Below are 12,320 nucleotides of genomic sequence, written 5' to 3' on the forward strand. Positions count from 1 at the left end.
TGGCGTGCTTTCGCATTTTATCTCCAAACAAATGCCAGGAGCGTGCTGTATATACATACTTCTCTCTATATATTTCTCTCTGTATGGGTTGGTCGTTGAGTGATATTATTGGGTAAAATAGCATGACTCTTGCGGGAGTCAAACGGTCTGCAGCATATTTTTTACGAAAAACTAGCTATCGTTTCCGTCAGTAAAAAATCACACCGAAAACTTAAAAAACACAAAAATGGAGGGCAATTCATTGGAGACATCAAAAGGTTTAATAAAGCCATGTAGATTAGACTTAGAGATAGACAATCTTATGCATCGAGGATCTTGAGCCAATTGGTGCCAAGCCAACAAATTGAAAGTTGATAAAAGAAAATATAATAAATAAGGAAATACCAAAATATAGTAGTTCAACATGAACTTTGAGCAAGATGATAGGTACTTTAAAGATATTTTACCAGAAAATACCAATCGTTTTTGTTTTCGATATTCATGAATCTTTTAATGAGAGCTGCAGTAATGCCAAAAATCATCATGATTCGTGAAAGATTCATTCATGTTCCATGTATAAAAAATTACTAGTTGACTTACTGCTAAAAAGCTGAATTTGAAACAGTCACAAGCATGAAAACGTCTAACGATAATGTCTATTTGAAAGATTGAATGGCACATCTGGTAGAAAAATCAATTCATATAAGTGAGCTCAATATCGAGATCTTATCGCCAACAATAAATGCATGGTATTGGAACCAAGATAAGTGTTCCAGAAAATCATTATTTCTCATTGATAACACCTTCATCTCGCCCTTCGCACCCGTTGCCCGAAGCTGCCATGATAAAAACAAACTCTGAAACCCTGGACTGATGATAATAGGTTTCTCCACGTGTGCAAGCGAGCCCACAGTGGACGCCCTCTAGGAAAAAGCGTTTGAAATCGGAACGTAATTTGTAGTTTGCGTTCTCCACTGTAGGTCGCGGGAGGTTGGAAAACAGCGTTCTTATCAGCGCCCGAGGTGGCCAGTAACGCACGGAACAACCCCGTCATAAATAACGTTCGACAGCCATTCGACGCGGCCTTGGCTGGTAGTTGTGGTGCGTGCGTTGAAGCGATAGTTGCGCAAACAAAGTCGATTTTTCTTGGACCAACAACGGGCGAACCGTTGACAAGCAGATAACGAGCAGGCAGCAGCGAGGGTGGACGGCAGGGGTTGAGCAAGAAATCAATGAAACGGTTCAGATTAAAACACGCATTAGAAGTGCCCCCGTGGGTCGTAGCAAGAAATCCAATTACTGGTTCAGTTGGATTGTCAACAGATGAATGCAAAAAAACATTAAACAAAACTCCGAGTGCAAAAAAACCGAAGCAGATAAGAATGAATGTCATAACCGGGGGTGAAAATTGAAATGATAGTCAGGGAGGCAGAAAAAGATCAACGAAAGACTCGGGCGAAAGGCGGATGGGGGGATTGGGGAAAATATGCAGATTTAAACATCCGACCCACACAAACATACAACATACATACCGAATGATTTCCGTTCTCTCGCAGTCTCGTGCTTGCGCTTCCTGCCAGCAATGCTGTTTTGTCTCGCCCTTTGAGATGTGCTGCTTCTGGTTGGCGTTCTGTTTTTTTTTGGTTTTTACTTTGTTGTTGTCGTTGACTTCTCTACAGTGCGACTGTAACTTCCGGTTCCGTCGCTGCTGGTGCGTTTACACTGTCTGTCGCGGTGCGTCGTTCGGCCACTGGTGGATTGTTGGGCGTAAAGGATATCATGCTGATTCGTTGCACAGTGCCACAATGCCCCCGGTGCCGCTTTCCTCCAAAAGGTGTCGCACGAACATACACACAATCACACACACTCCGACACCTTCGGTACGTTGGGTTAGTGCCCTTTAATTTTCCCTTTTCACACAATATATGTACTTGCACTACTTGTCCACCGTTTACTTTTTAAACACTTGCTCTGACGGGGTTTGTTCTGGTAACACTATAGGCGGAAAGGTTTGTTAAACTAAAGAAAAAACACTAACAAAAGGGGAAATGTTTCAGGAATATAGTTGCTGAGAAGAAATAATGAGATGTGTGGTATGGTTAGAAAGATCGAGAATATCAGCCAATCGTATGATATTGCAGCGTTTTGAGCTTGGTAAAACATTTAAAAACATGAAGGACTAACCTAACATAATCTTTTACTATACTCTTGGCAATTCAATCTGTACAAGAAAAAAACCTGAACACCGGACATTTGAAACATAATATAAATATATCCATCCACGACACGAAATCGAAAAATATTTACCAAAAAGTAATTCAACAACAGACCCGCAGAATGAAGAATTTAGGGGAGTATGATGTCTCCGACTTTTATCACCCATTATGGGGTTTTATCACCGAAGAAAACCCCTCACATCCTCCACCGGAGCACGATTCCGAATCAAATGATATTGGTGGACCAAGAAAGTCCGAAAGAAACGAAATAAGGATCGAAACCGGCCGAAAGGGGGTGGACGGGAGATAGCGACCACATCATCAATTGACAGATGTAAAGAGAAAACAATAACAATAACAACAATATCAACAGCATCAGCAGCACCAGCAATGGCAACAACAAATGACACTATCTTGCGACACCCTCTCCGGTCGTGTCGGCGTCCCGACCCCCCAATACCCCCTTCGGTTCGGCCTCTTTCACTCTCGCTCGTTTTCCTTCCTTCATGCGCTTCATCGTTTGAATTCGTCCAGTTCGATATGATATCGCCGTCGTGTGTGGTGCTGCACCGTCTCCTTTGCCACAGCCAGCACACAGCATCGTGACCTACGGCGATATGCGCCCTATGCTTGCAGTAACAAGGGAGGGAAAGGAAAAAGAAAGAAACACACAACACGAGACAACATGGCTCCACGACGGTGGTGGTAAGGAAAATGTTGTGAACACTAAAAAAACGTGAAGAAAACCGTCCCGAAACCGGGGTACCTATGGGAAATGTGAGAAAACACAAAATTTCCATTCCTCGATCGAGTCATGGAAGTCATTTGCATCGTGTGATACAGGCCAAGCTCGCCGGCCCCGAGGGCATCGGAAGTGTCAGTGGAAATTTTCACACTAAAAGGCCGAGTCTGTTCGGAGGGAGGCTGCTTGGATGCAACCGTTGCCAAGGAGAATGATGTTGAGGTAAAAGCAGCAGTCGCTAACAAGGATCGATTTTCTTCCGCTGTCTGCCGAGTAAAGGTAGAACTCGAATTGGTTGTGGAACTGCACATCGATGGAACAACACACCCAAATCCAACTGGAACTGTCCATCGGTTCGTTGGTGGTCAGCGGAAGGGAACGACAGCTTGACGGCGAGTAAAAGAGAACAATGCCGAGTTGCTGCTTCAACACATGAAGGATTGTTTGTTGGCCTAAGGGCTTTTGCTGCAGTATGCCATGGGGGGTTCTTTCTCTCCTTCTCCGATTAACTAAAACCAACAATCCAAGGCCTACTAGCCTTGGGCAATCGAGGGGGCCGCCGCAGCAGCAGCAGCAGCAGCAGCTGCCCAAACAAACAATCGGGCTCTATTGCAGAGTTGCGCCCAACTTCCAAAGTGCGACACGACGGCTCGCTCTAATGCTCGCCCGGGTATGCCTTTAGTTAGCATACTTTGACGAGATTGCTGTGCCGTTTCGTAAACAAGCCTACATGCGTTCGTGGAGGTCATTGCCGGGTGAAGCTTTAATAATGCGGCCTTTGTATTAGAGTAAGTTTGCATTCCTGTTTGCACGGTCTCTTCGGTCATCCCAGACAGGAGTGTCCTTTTCCCAAGTACCGAGGGAAAACATCTTGACCGCACACCAGGAAAACAAGGACCTGTCATTCCAATGCGAACTGTCACCACCGTGGGGGATGCCTTTGGCAGTTTAGGCGTACGAACAAACAATCTAGAAAAAGAACGGACGAAAAGAGTTGCCAAGAACTCGCCGCTTGGAGACACAATGAAACACAGCACACAGTCCGCTATCATCACTGCACTTTGCCTCCTCGCAGGCGCCCTTTTCCAGCCATCATAGTCAGGGCAAAACTACACAAGTTTGGTGCGAGACGACGAACAGAACTAATCAGGTCCGCGCAATCGCAGCCCTTCTGTTGTTTCCGTTTTTTTGTTGTTTGCTCCTAACTAACACATGTGTTTGTGTGAGTTCCGTTTGATGCAAGAAGCAGCTGCTGGTACCACACGGAGGACGCAAGCACGAACGAACGCACGCACGCACAAACCGGGCGCGATGTCAGATTGCAAGATTGATCACACATTTGAAACCGTGCTTACCGTCGGGCGTGTTGAGCACGAAAACGTACGTCCGCACAGTCACGAGTCAAATACCGAACTGAACTCGAACGAAATGAAAAGTGTACGTTTTAACCCCGTGCAATCGACACGCTCAATGCAGCTGTTCGCCACCGGAGAGATAGAGAGAGAACGGTCGGCTCGCTCTCTCGCAACATGAGGCATGGGCTGCGCACACTGACTCAGTAGCAGGCAGCATCCCGAAGCGTTGCTAAAGCCGAAGGTACTAGATTTATACGTTACGTGCTTTCTCTTATTTTTCCGGTATATAACATTAGTCTCTTACAAAATACTCTCTGTGTGTTTTTGTTGAACGCCAACCGAAAGTCATTCTTTACGGCGAAACACAAATCGCAAGACTCGTAATCAGAATACTGTTTTTAAAACCCATTTTACATCATCAGACCTCCACTGGTTGGCGAACCTTAAGATTATGTTGTTCAACTTGTTTGTTCCTCGCTGTGAGTTTTTGCTTCTCAGCTTTTTTTTCTGCATTTACATGTATGAAAACTAGGTGACATACGTTTTATAACATTGTAGCTCAAGAAGATGGGATAAAAACCTGCTTAAAAATGTGAAATTACCGTAGTTTAAGAATTGAAACTAAACCCCAAAATGGAAAAGCGTGAATTGAACAGAGCAAAAGCTGCGACGGTAGAGTGATGTAGACAATCGTGACTTAAAAAACATCGTTGTTCTTCCAGCATCCAACTCAGTGTGCGCAACCCATAATGCATAGCTGCATCATATCGGGAGAGAAAGAGAAATAAGGTATGAGAGAGAGCAAAAAGTACAACTCTCACCGCGAGTGCATTGCAGTTCTTCTCCGCTCGTCCGTCGATGGAATCCTCGACAACCCCACCGTCGATGGAATCCTGTGCACATAATACCGGATCGCGGAAGGATATACGGGCCAACCGTACAGCGTATGGACCGTGTGTAGGTTATGCTACCGGGTGCTGTAGTGTGCGCTGTGTAAAGATGACATTGAAATTGCTGCGAGCGATGACTCAAGCGTGCACGTCTTGCGACAACAGGATTGAACAAAAATAGTGAAAAAGAAAGGAAAACTGCATCAGCATTCCCCGGTGCCGGTGAAGCTTACACTCGACCGAGAGGATGCGCGTTATCTTGTTTTATTGTTATTGGACCTTGTTGGAGAGGTAAAATTGTTGTTTCCTTCAGGCGAACGGCCAATTGGTCGCTAAATTATTTGCCGATAAATAAGTTTTATCTGATAAATTGTAATTAACTGCAGAAGGGAATAAAAACCGATTGTAAAGTATTGTTCGCTTCAAACTATAAAATCAAACATCAACATTCATAAGAACTGAAACTGAAAGATGAACACAAAAACCAATGAAATTTCCTGGAACATCAAAAATAAATATCGTTAATCCTCCAAGCCATTTGTTTTGCTTGTGATGTAAGGGCGATGACCGGCATTCGCAAAAAGAAAACCCAATAATAGTGATGGTATTTGTAAACAAACTTTACACTTCCGGTAGACCTCGTCCGCTCGATCTTTGTTATAAAACAGCCTTGAACATCCAAGGCCCTGTATGGAAAACCTTTTCATACAACAACCACCAAGAAGCCACCTTAGAATTCGTTTCACCAGTACTAAGCATGGCCGTTGTTGAAAATTGTAGTATTGTTTAAGCGTTTATCTATTTTTCCTCCGCAACACACGCATACAGAAAAATGGGAATGGTCCATAAAGAAACTACCGCAACCGTTTGACGCTTCTAAGCCACTCCACAGCGTGCAGAAAAAGGAAGAGGAAAAGCGCATCGCGGTTTTCCACGGTACCAACGACCATGGACCATGCAAACATTCCACCATGACGGCATGGCACGTTCTTGGCGCACGCACACGCCCGACATACGTACACACTTTGGCGTTAGTGTTGCGGCCGACCCATATCCACATAAGTTTTCCACAGCACCAATACCACCGGCACCACCGGTTGTGGGGACAATTTTATGATTCACGGCCAACTCCCGGCCAACGGTCCCGGGTGACTAGCGAGTCTGGTGTTGTTGTGAGCTCGAGTCAAAACATTAAATGCCCATTCCTCCCATCCGTAGATTTTCCTCTCTCCAAGCATATTCAATGGAACGCGAATTCCCTATTCGCGGAAAGCATGTAAAGAACCAAAGCAGCCGATGGATGACGAATGATTGCGGGGTTTACTTTGCTTTCTTAACGGCGATGCACTTCCAAACTACTTCGCGGTAAAGTTTTCTTATCAGTTCCGCCCCGAGTGTCACTTCCGCAGGGCCAAGCGGTCGCGAAGTGTGTAATTTATTACCGACGCGGTGTGAATCGCCGGCAATGGCTGGGTTTTATTTATATCTTTTTTTTTAGCGCGGACTTAAGCGCAGTGTCGCGTGTTCTTTGTGGCTTCCCGAATCATGTTTATTGGCTACGGTGGGAGCGATGTTTTATTTTTATTTCCGCCATAACTTTTCCGACACGGGATACTTTCCAGCTAAATCAATACTCCAGTCAATACCTTCGCTTAGAGACAATTTGTAAAACAAATTAATTCAATTTATTTTGATTTATCAATATGCCTTCTCACTTTCTTGAATAGGCATCCCTTTTATTCCGATGGTTTTCGGCACGAAATAAAATTATCCATCGCATGCTTAAAAATCCAAGAAAAGCAAAACACTTACACCAGAAGATGACTTCACCCTCCCACCAAGGAACCGCACGCCATTATGATTGTAAATTTCAAACCTATTCCATCATCGTCCTCACAGTCGTCATCTTCCACTTGCAATGCTCTCCCTCCGAAACGCTTCGTCGAAACGGAGATCGATGGAAAGCAAAACAAAGCCCAACGGTAACGAGCAGTAAAACACAGTAAAACAAACAGGGATCATCCCGTCTAAGCCAAGGGGATGCTGGGACGCAACTGACTCATACGGTCCCATTTGCCGAAAGCGGGCTGAGGCGAACTGAAATTTATCATAAAAATAAATGTATGTAAAAAAGAAAGACGTAGAGAGGGCGAGAGAGAGAGAGAGAAAGAGTGATGGTATGATCGAAGAAAATAAGCAGTATCGTAAAGGGTTTTGAAGATCGGCGGCGAAAGCAAGAAAGCACATGGCGACGATACGAGGTTACTTGGGTTTGGTGCCTGTGGGAAAAATATTGACGAAGCATTGTGGCAACCTTAGTGGGGGAGCCTCCGGTGCTGAATTTAAGTAACAGTGAACTATATGCACCCGGTCATCCCGGTATGGGACCCATTCGATTGCGTTAAACCTTGCGGAGTTTGCACAGTCTTGAGTCATGCAATTTGTTTGAGCACGATTACAACTCGTGGAAATTGTGTGTTATTTTTTCATATGTTTTTTTTTTAAAATATGGTTTATTCCTAAGAATCTTTAACGGTTCATATAGTATGAGTGAAAAATTATCTCAAGTCGGTAAGAAACCATTTAAAACTTAAATATGCTAATCTCGTAAACAATAGGAAATGCAACAAATTCATAAATTTGTTAATGAAAATAGTTGATTTACTATGGTTTTTCTGAGCATAAATTTTATTTGATTTTCCTCGAGCATCTTATGCAGTTCCTTCAACGATCGATCGACCGATCACAATTGTCCCCGGGGGCATGTCTACGCATGTTTACTCACCGCGTCCCAAGTGTCCAGGTTGTGAGAGGAACAAAGCCAACAATGACACCAGAAGAGTAGCGGGGGAACACGCAGGACGGCACGAGCCGGATAGAACGAATCGGAGGGGGGAGAAAGAAAAGAGCAAAACGCACGCGAACCGTGATCGCGATCGTTCCGTGATCGTCCCATTCCACACGACTCCCAAGAGCGCAATACCGTACACCGTTTGACAGCTGTTCGAGCAAGGCGCGAGATAACCCTTTCGGTGGGGGGCGGGGGAAAGCAATGAAACGACAAGAGGAAAACGAGTTTGCTCGGACCACTGGGAGCTGGGAGAACGAAGGACGGGGTGGTGTCGTATCGTTATGGAGAAAACCAAACCGTGTAACCAAAACAACCCGAATGCTAATGTTTATATTATGTTGCCGCCGCTCCAGCATAACCCGGGCGGCTGTTTCCTGCCGTGCGAACCACCGCGACGAGCTCCACGAACCGTTGCCACGGTCTGCCCGTTTAGGGAGTTGATGAAGATCATTTTCAATGGCGACCGAAGGCAGCTCATGCTCATGAAACATTTGCTCGATCCCATTACTGACCATGTGGGACCCACGACGACGACGACGACGACGACGACGGTTTATGGTCTAAAACGATCGTTCCTAACTGGCTTACTTCGCTAGGGGCCCAAGCGAGAACCCCACCACATTCCTCACGGTCATGCTTCTCTTCCTCTTCACGGGCATCGTCCATCGTCTAGCGAACAGAATAAATCATTCATGCAAACTCACGCCGTCGGCGAGGCGAGATCGGAAGGATCGGTGCGGTGAGATGGGGGATGCAACCAATAGGTTTCGAGTGGACCACCACGAGTTCACCCCAACGGTGGTGACAACGACTTTGGCGCTGCTCTGCGGCGCTTTGATGGCGTCTATGCTCTTGCGCCCAATAACGTGACGCGCGGTGCGGTACCGATCAGACACACACACACACACAGTGCTTGCCAACTTGAGGGGCACCGCCTGTGGAAGACCCATAACAAACATATGATCACTGGATTGTGCATCAATAAGATCAACGATGGCCTTCGCGTCAGAACCCAGAGAAATTATAAATCTTCCAATTCATCCGTGTCACCTTTTTTCCGCGCGTCACTGTAGTCTTGTGAACTCTCGTCACGTCGGCAGGATCGGTATCGGTTGGACCCTAGAAGGAGCTGCATGGTTCCGGCTAATGGGCATGTCGACGATCGCGCACACTACCGGATGGATTTTGCTACCACTAGGAATTGGCGTTTACGTCGCTGTATGTGCGCGTGTGTTTGGATGCGTCCATTCGCGCAGTGGCAAGGCGCCTCCAGCTGCGACCGAGCACGATCGCGATCGCACAAAACTGTCAACGCAAAACGCGCGATCGCGCGTTCTTCTCGCACACGTTTTTTCTTCCCCGGTTTGATGTGTGCAGCGGGAGGGAAAGATAGAGATGCTGGTCACGGCACGGCTTTAGTAGCAATCTGCTGGACTGTCGCTTCTGCTCCGGTAAGTGTCGGATTAGCTTGAATGATCGGCCGCTGGGGCGCACGCGATGAAAGCCGCACGTTTGCTAAACGCACTGGATGTTATTTACACGAAATGCAGCATCTTTCAAGTTCCTTCACATTGCGTTTGTATGGGAGTGTGTGTGTGTGTGTGTTCTTGCCTTCCCTCTGGCCATGCGATCATGCAATTTCACTGGCTCCCCCGTCGAGGGCCGATCGTCGTGTTCGAGCTCGAACAGGCTTTTGGGTCCGATAATTGCTATCCGAAGCCGCCCTGCAGATCGTCCGTACGGGGCTGCGAGGGGATCGTGATCGTCGCGAAATATGGCTTCGTCGATGCCCGATGGCTTACCGTTCTTCACGTGGCCGACCGCCGGCGGGGCCACAGGCGCACACAGGGGAGGATGTATAAATAATCGAGAAATCTTGAAATTCCCTTATACGGTAGGGCGAGTGCCGGAGCTGGTCGAAAGGCGCAAGCCCAAGGCAAGCAAAGCACGAGAAAAAAATAAGGCTTTCGTCATTGACATTGAGCCGGGGCTACGGTCGGTCAGCCCCTTGCTTCCGAATTCATGCACCGAGATGGTGCGGCGTCCCGTCAATGTGGAGCCTCGGTTGTGGTTCGAGTGAAAAAAAAACGAGCAACAGCCGGCCAAACAAACAAAAACAAACGAAACGAAACGTCAAAAGTCAATGGCCACCGGGAGCCATTGCCATCCGTCGGAAGCTGCCCGTCGCACACTTCCCCACACGTAGGACCTGCAGCCCACGCCACCTCTTCCGGGAGACTTTATCCCTTTTCCCCCGGACAGTTTCTCCCAGCCAGCAGCAGCTGGATCGGTGATCGATTCCACAGATCGTCGTCGACGATCGATGACATTCGGCCAGTTTTCGAGGGCACACGGACACGTTTGGGTTTGGCATGGAGACGACGACGTCAACTGCGCCGGCGGTGACTCATGCTGCGACGTTGCCCCAGCTGGCGAACTCGGCGTTGGAAATGTATCCTCGAAGCGTATGTTCCCGCGGTTAAGGTCCCGCTTTGGCATACGTGCTGTACGTGCTGCGCGCGTGAAAATGGTCGTGAACTGACCTACCTGAAGGCCTGCGAGTGTGTAAGGGAGTGGAACAAACATTAATCGAAAACGAAAGGACAATATCCGGCGAACTCGTGTCAACCACCGAGGATAACCATGTGGTTCCGCAGCTTGTAATTATGAACTGTGCAAACAAAGTTCCTTGTAGGCCTCTTAGTCATTACATCCTATTATAAGGATCCATGTAGCTAAATTGTGCATCGGTTTTCACTCACAACGTACTTGTTTCGTTCTGTTTTGTGCTGTTTCTAATGTTGTAACGGAACACTCAAGCTTTACATTGTTTCAATGTTTATGTTTAAACAAAGTTATTTAATTTGAATTCAATCAACATTAAACAATAAACAAAAATTTAAAAATCTTCAAAAAAAAAAGAAGATTGAGGAGTAAATAGTTAAATTAAAATTAAGTTAAAATTACATAAAATCCAAAAATTTTGTCTCAACTTGGTAGTACAAATCCTTCTGAATGAAAATTGAATACAATTTCAATAAAATTCAAATTAACGACAAAATAAGCTGCTCCCCAGTAAATTTCTCTACGCTGTGTCAAACATATTTTGTAAAACAAACGGAACGAAACAACTAACTGTTATGCTATTAACAAACTTGTTCACCTTTGGATATTTAATGTTTAAAACCATATAGTTTTGTCGTATGATGCTTTATTACATTTTGTTCAAAATGCAAACACATTTCTTACAGAATTACTTATTTTATTACTCGCAATTGCAAGTTTTGAAGCTTCGTACATGTTTTGAATGCGTAAAACCAATTTTACCCTGTTTCAAGGGTTGTAACATGCAGTGGGGAGTGGAAACTTTACGTGCTCTTGCTCATACTTTGTTGAGTTGTGATGAAGCTAATTGGTATATCTTCTTAAATTTCCGTGCCCACCAAAAATCCGGGTTCCAAGCGTGGACGGTACAGCGGGCTGTAACATAATTTGTTGTTTATTGTTCAACGTGCGGGAAATAAATAATCCTGCGACATTGCAACATCCTCGCTGCGATTCCCGGAACGGTCGCCAAGAGGGAAGCAAGAGAAAAGGAACAGGAAACTAACAAACATGAACATGATCAGAAACGAAAACAAAAGGAAAAATAAATAAACAGTAGTGGACAGCCAAATAAGAAGGAAATAAAAATAAGCTCCTCCTGCACGATCACTCCCTGGAACGAGAACGGAGAAACATCGCATCACAACGCCCGATCACAGCCCGATTGTCGGACGTATAACTGTCTCTGCTTCCTGCCCTTGTGACCCCCACTACCAATTATCCTTCGCTTGCCTCCCTCCGGTCCCCTGCTTGCTTGGACCGCTGTCGCTCCCTAACCTCACATAAACATGACACAGCGAGGGGTCAATTGACCGAACATCGACCGATCAATATGGCATTCCGAAGGTTGCGGCCCGAGATTAATAGCAGCCTCCCCACACGGCTGACCGCGATCACCGTGGCAACCATCACCAGGGCCAGCGAGGATCGTGTGCCATGATGTCGGTGATCACGAGTGCGAGCATGATCGCCATGTTCTGCCTCCCTCCCTCCTCTCCCTCGCTGACCCCCGCCTCACGTGACACTTGCGGACGCACTCGAAACATGGAATTAAAAGAATTACCAAAAATAGGAGACACAAAAGGCGCCAGCGTTCCGGATTCCCATTTTGCTGGCCAGGCCGGATGTTTGTGAAGACACATCTCGCCGTGATTACGGACTGATGAAAACGATGACGGTGTC

The sequence above is a fragment of the Anopheles ziemanni genome, chromosome 3 (assembly GCF_943734765.1).
Source record: "Anopheles ziemanni chromosome 3, idAnoZiCoDA_A2_x.2, whole genome shotgun sequence".
Classification (NCBI taxonomy): domain Eukaryota; kingdom Metazoa; phylum Arthropoda; class Insecta; order Diptera; family Culicidae; genus Anopheles; species Anopheles ziemanni.